Raw genomic sequence first — 13,022 nt, forward strand, 5'->3', positions numbered from 1 at the left:
CTGAACTAGAACTGAACTAGAACTGAACTAGAACTGAACTAGAACTGAACTAGAACTGAACTACTAGAACTGAACTAGAACTGAACTAGAACTGAACTAGAACTGAACTAGAACTGACTAGAACTGAACTAGAACTGAACTAGAACTGAACTAGAACTGAACTAGAACTGAACTAGAACTGAACTAGAACTGACTAGAACTGAACTAGAACTGAACTAAACTGAACTAGAACTGAACTAGAAACTGAACTAGAACTGAACTAGAAACTGAACTAGAACTGAACTAGAACTGAACTAGAACTGAAACTAGAGACTGAACTAGACTGAACTAGAACTGAACTAGAACTGAACTAGAACTGAACTAGAACTGACTAGAACTGACTAGAACTGAACTAGAACTGAACTAGAACTGAACTAGAACTGAACTAGAACTGAACTAGAACTGAACTAGAACTGAACTAGAACTGAACTAAACTGAACTAGAACTGAACTGAACGAAAACTGAACTAGAACTGAACTAGAACTGAACTAGAACTGAACTAGAACTGAACTAGAACTGAACTAGAACTGAACTAGAACTGAACTAGAACTGAACTAGAACTGAACTAGAACTGAACTAGAACTGAGCTAGAACTGAATTAGAACTGAACTAGAACTGAACTAGAACTGAACTAGAACTGAACTAGAACTGAACTAGAACTGAACTAGAACTGAACTAGAACTGAACTAGAACTGAACTAGAACTGAACTAGAACTGAACTAGAACTGAACTAGAACTGAACTAGAACTGAACTAGAACTGAACTAGAACTGAACTAGAACTGAACTAGAACTGAACTAGAACTGAACTAGAACTGAACTAGAACTGAACTAGAACTGAACTAGAACTGAACTAGAACTGTACCAGAACTGAACTAGAACTGAACTAGAACTGAACTAGAACTGAACTAGAACTGAACTAGAACTGAACTAGAACTGAACTAGAACTGAACTAGAACTGAACTAGAACTGAACTAGAACTGAACTAGAACTGAACTAGAACTGAACTAGAACTGAACTAGAACTGAACTAGAACTGAACTAGAACTGAACTAGAACTGAACTAGAACTGAACTAGAACTGAACTAGAACTGACTAGAACTGAACTAGAACTGACTAGTACTGAACTAGAACTGAACTAGAACTGACAGTCACGAGCTCGAGCCTGAATATAATTTATCCAATTAATTAAAACTTTGTTGTGAATAGTTTAAGTAATTACTTTTTAACTAAGAGGAAGATTTTAATTTTTATAGATTTCAGCAGATTTCAATGGAACACAATTACCTAAAAAAGTAAAAATAAATAAAGTTTCCATTCTCCATAACCACAAAACATCATTATTTCCTCAATTTATTATAATTACAGCTTTTTTCATTTTCTAGACTCCCCTAAAACTGAACTTCGCATTTAAAAGCTTTTATAACAGTTGTGTTTTAGAAAAAAGAATCTATAAAGATTTTCAATCATTCATAATGGTTGTGTTCCCTTCAAGGTCTGCTACTTGACGAAATGAATGATTCTTATCGCTATTAATGATTTTATTTCACTTCGATTTATATTAAAGTTAGTAAATTTGTTTTTGTTCATTAAACGAAAAACTAAAATCTCTAGTTTATGATCAAATATTTAATCATTTAACTTTAAATATATGGTGGTGGTGAAGTCTGCAACATCATTATAAACCAAACGAATACCAAATACTAACCAATACTCAACTCCATTTTAAAACATTCTTTTTAATTTACCACATGCACTGCAACACACGCACTCCTCGTATTTTTACTTCATCTTATAAATTTTTTCCATTATAATAATTTAAGAAGGAAAACGAACAAAAAACGCAAGGAATTGAAAAGAAAAGGAAAGAACTTAAAAGCTTATGATGAGTTTCATTTAGTAGAGTAAAGTATAAAAGCTGTAAGTGTGTATGTAGTATGTAGTACGTATATGTAACATGTTGCATATTTTGTTTTGTTAATACTTGTATGTAGCTGCTGCTGCTCCTCTTTTTTAAGAGGCGTTACATTTTTGATATGCGCCAGATTATTATAAATGTGTTGCTTGTCCTTTTCATTAGTTTGGCCACTGTGCACGTAAAATGTAAAGAAACTTTTTTTTGTTTTTGTTGAAAAAATACTTTTAAACAACCCCTCATAAGTAAAATTAAAAAAAAAACTCTGAATATATTGCAACTAAAACAAGATCACCAGCGCCTTTTGTTGAACAACATTTGTTGCATTAACGGCGTATGTTTTGCTTCGGTTTGATGGTGGTGATGACGATGATGAAAACGATGAATGCTTTTAAGTGCAATGTTATCGATGTAAAAATTTCATTTATAATTTTGAAATTTTTTTTATTAGTTTTTTTTTTGTACAAAAAGTATAAAAGCTTGCAACTGCTTAGTATTATAAAAAAGAACGGAAGCCATACTGCAGGCGCATGTTCCTCAACACTTCAAAACTGACGATACTTGTTTTAAAAAATTCACTAAAAATCTACGAGCGATAAATTGATTTAGACATTTCGTTAGTAACACACACTGAACTGGAAGTTCAGATTTAGTTTAATAGTAGTTTAGTTCTAATTCACTTCTGACACAGTCAGTTCCAGTTAAGTTTTAGTTTAATTTTCGTTCAGTTCTAGTTCTAGTTCAGTCCTAGTTCAGTTCTAGTTCAGTTCTAGTTCAGTTCTAGTTCAGTTCTAGTTCAGTTCTAGTTCAGTTCTAGTTCAGTTCTAGTTCAGTTCTAGTTCAGTTCTAGTTCAGTTCTAGTTCAGTTCTAGTTCAGTTCTAGTTCAGTTCTAGTTCAGTTCTAGTTCAGTTCTAGTTCAGTTCTAGTTCAGTTCTAGTTCAGTTCTAGTTCAGTTCTAGTTCAGTTCTAGTTCAGTTCTAGTTCAGTTCTAGTTCAGTTCTAGTTCAGTTCTAGTTCAGTTCTAGTTCAGTTCTAGTTCAGTTCTAGTTCAGTTCTAGTTCAGTTCTAGTTCAGTTCTAGTTCAGTTCTCAGTTCTAGTTCAGTTCTAGTTCAGTTCTAGTTCAGTTCTAGTTCAGTTCTAGTTCAGTTCTAGTTCAGTTCTAGTTCAGTTCTAGTCAGTTCTAGTTCAGTTCTAGTTCAGTTCTAGTTCAGTTCTAGTTCAGTTCTAGTTCAGTTCAGTTCAGTTAGTTTCAGTTCTAGTTCAGTTCTAGTTCAGTTCTAGTTCAGTTCTAGTTCAGTTCTAGTTCAGTTTCTAGTTCAGTTCTAGTTCAGTTCTAGTTCAGTTCTAGTTCAGTTCTAGTTCAGTTCTAGTTCAGTTCTAGTTCAGTTCTAGTTCAGTTCTAGTTCAGTTCTAGTTCAGTTCTAGTTCAGTTCTAGTTCAGTTCTAGTTCAGTTTAGTTCAGTTCAGTTCTAGTTCAGTTCTAGTTCAGTTCTAGTTCAGTTCTAGTTCAGTTCTAGTTCAGTTCTAGTTCAGTTCTAGTTCAGTTCTAGTTCAGTTCTAGTTCAGTTCTAGTTCAGTTCTAGTTCAGTTCTAGTTCAGTTCTAGTTCAGTTCTAGTTCAGTTTCTAGTTCAGTTCTAGTTCAGTTCTAGTTCAGTTCTAGTTCAGTTCTAGTTCAGTTCTAGTTCAGTTCTAGTTTCAGTTCTAGTTCAGTTCTAGTTCAGTTCTAGTCTCAGTTCTAGTTCAGTTCTAGTTCAGTTCTAGTTCAGTTCTAGTTCAGTTCTAGTTCAGTTCTAGTTCAGTTTCTGTCAGTTCTAGTTCAGTTCTAGTTCAGTTCTAGTTCAGTTCTAGTCAGTTCTAGTTCAGTTCTAGTTCAGTTCTAGTTCAGTTCTAGTTCAGTTCTAGTTCAGTTCTAGTTCAGTTTAGTTCAGTTCTAGTTCAGTTCTAGTTCTAGTTCGTTCTAGTTTCAGTTCTAGTTCAGTTCTAGTTCAGTTCTAGTTCAGTTCTAGTTCAGTTTAGTTCAGTTCTAGTTCAGTTCTAGGTTCAGTTCTAGTTCAGTTCTAGTTCAGTTGTGAGTTCAGTTCTAGTTCAGTTCTAGTTACTTCCTTTTTTACGATTTATTTAATTCGGTGATCTAGAAACTGTAGTAAACCTGAACAAAACTTATGGGCGTTCCAACATCTTGTTAGAGGTTTCTACAAAAATGTTCAACAAGTGTAAAAGTAATGATGTCCGCAGAAATCACAAAAATTTAAAATGTTCTCAAATGATTTGGCTTTTTTTGTAAGAACAAGAACAAATTTTCCTCTTTTTAAGCGATAACAATAAAGAATTATTTTTATAAAAATCATCACTACTTTAAATGAGAACAATCAATGAAGTCTGTTACATTTTTTAGTTATATTTTCAACTTGCAACAGCAAACTAAAGTATTATTAATCGTTGTTCTTAATCAATTATCTTTACCATCTTTAATTAATTTTATATAATTCAGTAAAGTTAGTTGTAGCTGTTGTAATCTTTGTTTGTTTCTCTTTTTTTTTATTCTGAAAAGTTAACCTACCCATATTTTATGAACTAACCAAGTAAATGATGAGTTGCACTTGTGGTCATACAGGAAGATTTTTTTTTCGTTGTTTTTTAATTTAAAAATATAAAGTCAAGTGAAAAAAAAGTTGGTACCTTGTTAGGAGTTTAACATACAAAAAAAAAAAAAATAAGAAAATGTAATTGTTTGCTGTCAGGTACATTATTTTTTATGTAGATGTTGGTATGAAAAAAGAAAAAAATCTTAAATGGAATTAAAAATACATGCAACAAATATTTTATGTATTCATCAGGTTACTTAAAGGGAGAAGGTTAGCTAAGTAGTAGGAAAGAGGCCAATGGTATAGCTTAAATAAAGAAGCTGTTGGTAAAGGCAAACCTTCTCTTTTAAGTTTTAATGCTGTTAACGCAAGTTTTGCTGGCATTTAGTACGTGTTTCATGGTATATACCAAAATCCTAAACAAAACCAACTCAAACCATTTATTTAACTAAAAAAATTTTCAATTTAAAACTCTATATATATTTTAATTCCATACAAAATTGCTTGTTTGTGTAACCACTAACTTAACAGATAAAACTGGAAAAGTATTCCTTTGTGTGTTAACTGAATTATAGAGTTTCTAGTTTTATTCTTTCTTTATACTACTTGAGTTGTGCTGCTCTGTATTTATGTTTTTATTGTTTAAATACAAAAAAAAAAAAAACATAAGAAAAATACTAAAATTGTACTTGTTTTGGAGCATATAAAAATGCTTAAACTACTAAAGTGAATAACTATAAGATGATCTTATCATAGTTATGGGAAATTACTTTATTCTTATCGCTTGCAGTTCGTATGGTTGCTTGAAAGCTGTTTTTCCAATCTTCTTCTCCTTAACCATAACAAGTTGCAGCATAAAATTTTGAAATTGAATGGAGCAAAAATGCTATTTGTAATCTTCATAACATTTTAACGAGCTTTAATTTTAAACATGAAGATTTTGATTAATTGTTAAAGAAATGATATCGGAAGAGCGGAAAAAAAAGTAAAAATGTGCATAAATGGCTAAAAATTTTAATTAATTTTTTTTTCCTTAACATTGTAAAAATGTTCGTAAAAGCTCTAAAAAGCTATTGATTTGCTATTTTTACTCTAAGTGGTGGGATTTTTTCTTCAACTAAATTATTTGCATATATATATGTATATAAAAAGTTACATATTTGAGATTATAACCTTTTGCAGTTGTATTCAAATTTACTTTAGTAATGGCAATAGGGATGCCAAACGGGACTGGCTTTTACAAATCCCGGGATTCGGGATTTTGAAAATTGCAATCCCGGGATCCCGGGATATTTCGGGATCCCGGGATTTTTCGGGATCCCGGGATTTTTCGGTATTTCGGGATTTTACGGGATTTCGGGATTACATGAATTTAATTATTTTATATATGAAAATCTTTAAATCATCATATTTGTAAAGAAAATTGTTTAATTTTGTGGAAATTTAACAGACAGAAGATATATTTAAATTAAAACAATCCAATTAATTCCAATTTTTAAATAAAAACTTTCAGAATTGCATAATTTCAGAAACTTTTTAAATACATACTTACTTCCTAAATAAAAATAAATATCAAGTTCCGAAATTAGACAAAAGCTCTTTTTAAAACCTCATACTGTTCCATGTGAACTAATAATTATAACAGATACCAATTCAATTATTCGAACATCAATTTAGAACCTATTCTTTGAAAAATATTTGGAATTTTACTCAAAATACATATTAGTTTTGGAACATATTATTATATTCGTAATATTAATTTAAAATTTTAGGTGCATTCAGAACAAGGTAATTTACCTTTACCGGTATCATTCAGATTTGTAGAAAGTTAGAAATGTAAAATCCTCTAGTATTGAAAAATAAAGTTTGTATTCGACTGTGCCGAAATTAAATACCCACCATCAAAATATTGTAATGTATTGATATTAATATCAGCATCAATGTGATTTTCAGAGGAGGTCCAATTAGGTTTTTTTGTGTCAATTTTGGTCCAAATTTTCAGCCCAAATAGAATGAGTCTTCTAACTCGTGTTTTCAGCTTACAGACACAGAATGTGTATACTTTTTGGGTCGGTCTACGACCAACATTGCAATGTGCTAACAAGTAAAAAGTTATAGTTGGGCGAAGCCTACCATATAATACCCTACACCAGTTATAAAAATAAAATGTGATTTATTGTTCATAATAAAGCATCTAAGTTGAATTGTACCTTGCCTCAGATATAATTTAGCTATTTTTTGTTGAATAAAATTGTGTACATTTAAGTCATATTTCGAAGGGGGCTTTGCATAGGGGCTAGGGTCAAATGAGGCCGCATCATCAAAAAATACATCAGGGTCATGAAGGCTAGTATAGAACTTGGTTTTGCAGCTTTTTGTCGAGTTACGAGTATATTGAACATAATTATGAACTTAAAAACCCTATTTGGGGAGTTCAGTTGTATGGGGGCTAGGTCAAATATTGGACCGATGTTATCCATTTTCAATAGGATCCGTCTCTAGTACAATAGAAGATCATGCAAAATTTCATTGAATTATCTTCAAAATTGCTGTAGTTTGATTACAAGGTTTACACGGACGGACGGACAGACGGACGGACATAGCTAAATCGACTCAGAAAATAATTCTGAGCCGATTGGTATACTTTAAGGTATAGGACCAATATTATTGTGTGTAACAAACATCAGCACAAACCCAATATACCCTCCCCACTAAAGTGGTGTAAGGTATAAAAACGAAGTGAATAAATAAATTTATATGTGCTATGTGTATGGACTCATACCACTTCAAAAAATAAAAGGTTCAAATATGTATAAAATTAGCTCTGCGGAATTTTGTTTTGCATGAGTCAAAAATAAGAAAAAAAGATCGTAATTTTCAAATTAATGAAAATTATGGCTCAAAAAAAGAAAATAAAACAGTTTTTTGAAACAAATCCTAATCCCGAAAAATCCCGGGATTTTCGGGATCGGGATTTCGGGATTGGCATCCCTAAATGGCAAACAAACAAAAAAAAAAGCTAATAACAAACTTTTTTTTCAATTGCTTTGTCGTTAAAAACTAAGCTTTTTCTCAAATATGCAATTAAAAACCAAATAAAGCTTAAATAAAAAAACCTACAATCTTCATACAATATTACTAAACTACTGCTTGGAGTTTTCATCTGTTGGCCACAATACATTCAACAACGCACATCACAACACCACCACCAACAACAACAACAACAAAAAGACCTAACGAACATTTCAAGATCTCATTAGCAGTCCATTTATAATAATTTATACTCGTAAAAATAAAGAAAACTACTATGGACATTAATGTTCAGACAAATACTTAAAAACAACAAAAAACCATTCATTGGTAACCACCAGCACCACCGGATCTCACCATCCTTCGCATCTGCATAAAAGTGTTGCTGTTTCTTTTTTCTTTGCAAACTTGTATTAAGCAAATGATGCTACATTGTTGTTGTTTTTATTGCAAATAAGAAAAAAAAAAAAAAAACTAAAACTGTTGAAAAAAAAAAAATTGGAAGAAATGTGTTGAAAAATCTTACATGCGTAAGCAAATACAACAGTTTCTATGAATATTAAATGACTATGAATGCGTACACATGAATGTTGGTTTTGGGAAATTAAGTTCCCTACTCTAGGTGCTGTTTATCTGGGAGTCGATTTGTGGCTTGCCAGAAAGCTTTTCATTTCGAAAACCTTTGTATTTCTTATATAAATGTGTTATTTGTTAAAGACATTATTGTTGAAGTATTTCTATAGGTATTTTAAATCCTTTATGGTTAAAGCTTTCAAAAAGCTTTTGACAAAAAACTTTACAATAGCTTTTCAGATAAAATTTATTTAATATTTCTCTAATATAAAGACAAAAGTTGTTAAGAAGCTTTATAGTTATCAAAGTTTTAGAAAATCCTGGTAAACAAAAGCTCTGTAGTTAAATCTGTTTAAACACTTTTTAAAAAAGTCTTTAACAGCTTTTTAATAGTATTTTTCTTAAAAAAAACTTTTTTAACATTTCTTTCCATTAAAATTATTTTTCAGAAAATTTGCAAGAAAAAAGCTTTTTCAAAATTATTCAACAAAAAGCTTTTCGAAACTTTTTTTAATAAAGTAAAAAAAAAATTTGAAACAATATTTTCTGAAAGTTTTTTAGAAGAAAAGCTTTTAGGTAAAGTTCTTATGTGAAAGCTTTTCCGAAAGCTTTTTAACAAACCGTTTTGGAAAAAATCTTTACCAAAAGCTTTTCAAAAAATATTTTCCAGATGGTTAAAAAAAGCTTTTCTAAAAGCTTTTTAGAAAAACCTTGTCCATAAACTTATAAAAAGCTTATATGTAAGCTTCAATTTCTAGTTTTAAATGCTTTTTGAAAAATATTTATATATTTTGCAAAAAAAAAAAAAATAAAAAAATTTTCTATAGAAAGCATTTTAAAAGGTTTTCTAGAAAAAAAGCTTTTCAAAAGTTTTTTCGACAAAAACCTTCCAAAAACTTTTTCTACAAAAAGCTTCTAAAATTTTTTTCTACAAAAAGCTTCTAAAAACTTTTTCTACAAAAAGCTTCTAAAAACTTTTTTCTAAAAAAGCTTTTATGAAAGCTTTCGAAACGCAAATGTTTCCATAACTATTGCAAAAACTAAAAAAAAACTTTTCGGAAACCCTTCTAGTAAAAAGATTTTTTTATAAAAAAAAATTTTTTTAATAAAAAAAACTTTTCTGAAAGATTTTGAAACATGCTTGTCTACAAGCTTATCAGAAAGCTTTTAGTTACACCCCTGCAAGTTAGTCTCATTTACTTCGTTGAGTACCACTCCAAAAAAAATCAATAGTTAACTTTTGATATTTTCTACATTTTAATTTTAATCATGACTACTCTCCTGCTATAGTCTTCATATTTGGTTACATGCTCCCAACCCAACTGCATATTAAATTAAAGAATAGATAATTTCTTACAACATTTCCACACAACTCATATCCTAACTAATGTTGGTATGTTGTGAAAAAAAGAAAACACAGAAAAAATGTCAAAGAAAAGTGAAAAAGTCACATAAAATCTTATAAATTATTTGCAAATTTTATTAAAGAGAAATCCTCACAAAAAAAAAAAACAAAATTATTTTTCAACAGATAATTTCCGACGACTTATTTACAATGACAGTAGAAATGTAGCAACATCAGTATTAGGTACTTTTGTGGCATAATGGCTAATGTATGGCCAAATAAGACTGGTCAGTAATGTATAGTTAAGACAAACAAGTTGCAAGCTGTTGATTTTTGTTTGTAAAACTTACATTTGTCTTTAGGTTTAAGAGTTTAATATTAAGAAAATTTTATTTTTAATTCCTAAGCTTTAAAAAAAACAACAACTAGCAGATTTGCGAATGGATAGTAATAATGTTGATGTTTTGTTGTGCAGTAGACAACTTGGGTGGCAATAATTATGAAATTGTAAATTTTAACAAAATAAAATTTTGAAATGAAGTTATTAACTGCTACAACTAATATTATGAATTTCTGCGTAACAAACATTTAATGCTTTATTTGCTAATATCAAGTTATAAAGCTTTAGTTTTTGTTTGCTTCAATAGCCTATATCTTAGGCTATATAGTCTAGTCTGTAGTCTAGTCTATAGTCTAGTCTATAGTCTAGTCTATAGTCTAGTCTATAGTCTAGTCTATAGTCTAGTCTATAGTCTAGTCTATAGTCTAGTCTATAGTCTAGTCTATAGTCTAGTCTATAGTCTAGTCTATAGTCTAGTCTATAGTCTAGTCTATAGTCTAGTCTATAGTCTAGTCTATAGTCTAGTCTATAGTCTAGTCTATAGTCTAGTCTATAGTCTAGTCTATAGTCTAGTCTATAGTCTAGTCTATAGTCTAGTCTATAGTCTAGTCTATAGTCTAGTCTATAGTCTAGTCTATAGTCTAGTCTATAGTCTAGTCTATAGTCTAGTCTATAGTCTAGTCTATAGTCTAGTCTATAGTCTAGTCTATAGTCTAGTCTATAGTCTAGTCTATAGTCTAGTCTATAGTCTAGTCTATAGTCTAGTCTATGGTCTAGTCTATAGTCTAGTCTATAGTCTAGTCTATAGTCTAGTCTATAGTCTAGTCTAGTCTATAGTCTAGTCTATAGTCTAGTCTATAGTCTAGTCTATAGTCTAGTCTATAGTCCTAGTCTATAGTCTAGTCTATAGTCTAGTCTATAGTCTAGTCTATAGTCTAGTCTATAGTCTAGTCTATAGTCTAGTCTATAGTCTAGTCTATAGTCTAGTCTATAGTCTAGTCTATAGTCCTAGTCTATAGTCTAGTCTATAGTCTAGTCTATAGTCTAGTCTATAGTCTAGTCTAAGTCTAGTCTATAGTCTAGTCTATAGTCTAGTCTATAGTCTAGGTCTATAGTCTAGTCTATAGTCTAGTCCTATAGTCTAGTCTATAGTCTAGTCTATAGTCTAGTCTATAGTCTAGTCTATAGTCTAGTCTATAGTCTAGTCTATAGTCTAGTCTATAGTCTAGTCTATAGTCTAGTCTATAGTCTAGTCTATAGTCTAGTCTATAGTCTGTCTATAGTCTAGTCTATAGTCTAGTCTATAGTCTAGTCTATAGTCTAGTCTATAGTCTAGTCTATAGTCTAGTCTAGTCTAGTCTATAGTCTAGTCTACAGTCTAGTCTATAGTCTAGTCTATAGTCTAGTCTATAGTCTAGTCTATAGTCTAGTCTATAGTCTAGTCTATAGTCTAGACTATAGTCTAGTCTATAGTCTAGTCTATAGTCTAGTCTATAGTCTAGTCTATAGTCTAGTCTATAGTCTAGTCTATAGTCTAGTCTATAGTCTAGTCTATAGTCTAGTCTATAGTCTAGTCTATAGTCTAGTCTATAGTCTAGTCTATAGTCTAGTCTATAGTCTAGTCTATAGTCTAGTCTATAGTCTAGTCTATAGTCTAGTCTATAGTCTAGTCTATAGTCTAGTCTATAGTCTAGTCTATAGTCTAGTCTATAGTCTATAGTCTAGTCTATAGTCTAGCCTATAGTCTAGTCTATAGTCTAGTCTATAGTCTAGTCTATAGTCTAGTCTATAGTCTAGTCTATAGTCTAGTCTATAGTCTAGTCTATAGTCTAGTCTATAGTCTAGTCTATAGTCTAGTCTATAGTCTAGTCTATAGTCTAGTCTAGTGTAGTCTATAGTCTAGTCTATAGTCTAGTCTATAGTCTAGTCTATAGTCTAGTCTACAGTCTAGTCTATAGTCTAGTCTATAGTCTAGTCTATAGTCTAGTCTATAGTCTAGTCTATAGTCTAGTCTATAGTCTAGACTATAGTCTAGTCTATAGTCTAGTCTATAGTCTAGTCTATAGTCTAGTCTATAGTCTAGTCTATAGTCTAGTCTATAGTCTAGTCTATAGTCTAGTCTATAGTCTAGTCTATAGTCTAGTCTATAGTCTAGTCTATAGTCTAGTCTATAGTCTAGTCTATAGTCTAGTCTATAGTCTAGTCTATAGTCTAGTCTATAGTCTAGTCTATAGTCTAGTCTTTATTCTAGTCTATATTATATAGTATAGTCTAGTCTGTATTCTAGTCTGTGTTCTAGTCTATTTTATATTCTATAGTCTAGTCTATAGTCTATTGTCGAGTCTATTGTCTAGTCTATAGTCTAGTCTATTGTCTAGGCTATAGTCTATTGTATAGTCTAGAATCTATTCTATTTAGTTGCCTATAGTCTTTTCTTTGGTCTAGTCTAGTCTATAGTTTAATCTATAGTTTAGTCTATAGTTTAGTCTATAGTTTAGTCTGTAGTCTAGTCTATAGTCTAGTCTATAGTCTAGTCTATAGTCTAGTCTATAGTCTAGTCTATAGTCTAGTCTATAAGTTTTTACAATTTTTCGGCTCAATATTCCTAATTAAATATCAAAAAAGGCTTTGTCGGATATCAACAAATATTGCGTAATAAACTACAATTTATTTATAACTTAATTAACTGCTTAAGTAGTGCAAACCTTATACGATCTTCTTAACCAAATACTAACAACTTCCCGATATGGATCGAGCAATAAAGAGCAACATTTTCTTTATACTCATTACAATTTATGTTTCTTTACCAGCAATTCATTTATGAGTAGCAGCAAAAATTCGCTGAAAAATCTAAAGGAACATTTTTTTAAGTTGAACAATTTGTGGTTGATAAATTATGGAGTTGAGCTTAAAATTTGTGTTTCGTATTTTAAGGCAATTAAAGCGTTAAAATAAATTTTAATGTTATTTTAGAGTAATTGCGCATTAGAGACCGAGAGCACAAAACAAAAGACTTAAGACCCAAACTTGTTTTTACTCAATTTACCTTAAATAACTCAGTTTGAAAAATTTTATTAATTTTTCATATAATTTTGTTTACTGGTGTAAAGAAATATTTAGAATAATTAAAAATTCATATTATAATTAATAATGACTCATATGCAAATAGTGAAATAGCACAGAAATTATTACACA

General features: G+C 30.5%; 1 protein-coding gene across 1 annotated transcript in view; it reads right to left on the reverse strand.

Moving 5' to 3' along the window:
* Window positions 1–13,022, reverse strand: part of LOC119606317 (protein dachsous) — a 271,844-nt gene that overhangs the window by 134,038 nt on the left and 124,784 nt on the right.

Source organism: Lucilia sericata, unplaced genomic scaffold (genome assembly GCF_015586225.1).
Source record: "Lucilia sericata isolate MDLA Ls3-8-SP2 unplaced genomic scaffold, ASM1558622v1 Contig000571F_arrow, whole genome shotgun sequence".
Lineage (NCBI taxonomy): Eukaryota > Metazoa > Arthropoda > Insecta > Diptera > Calliphoridae > Lucilia > Lucilia sericata.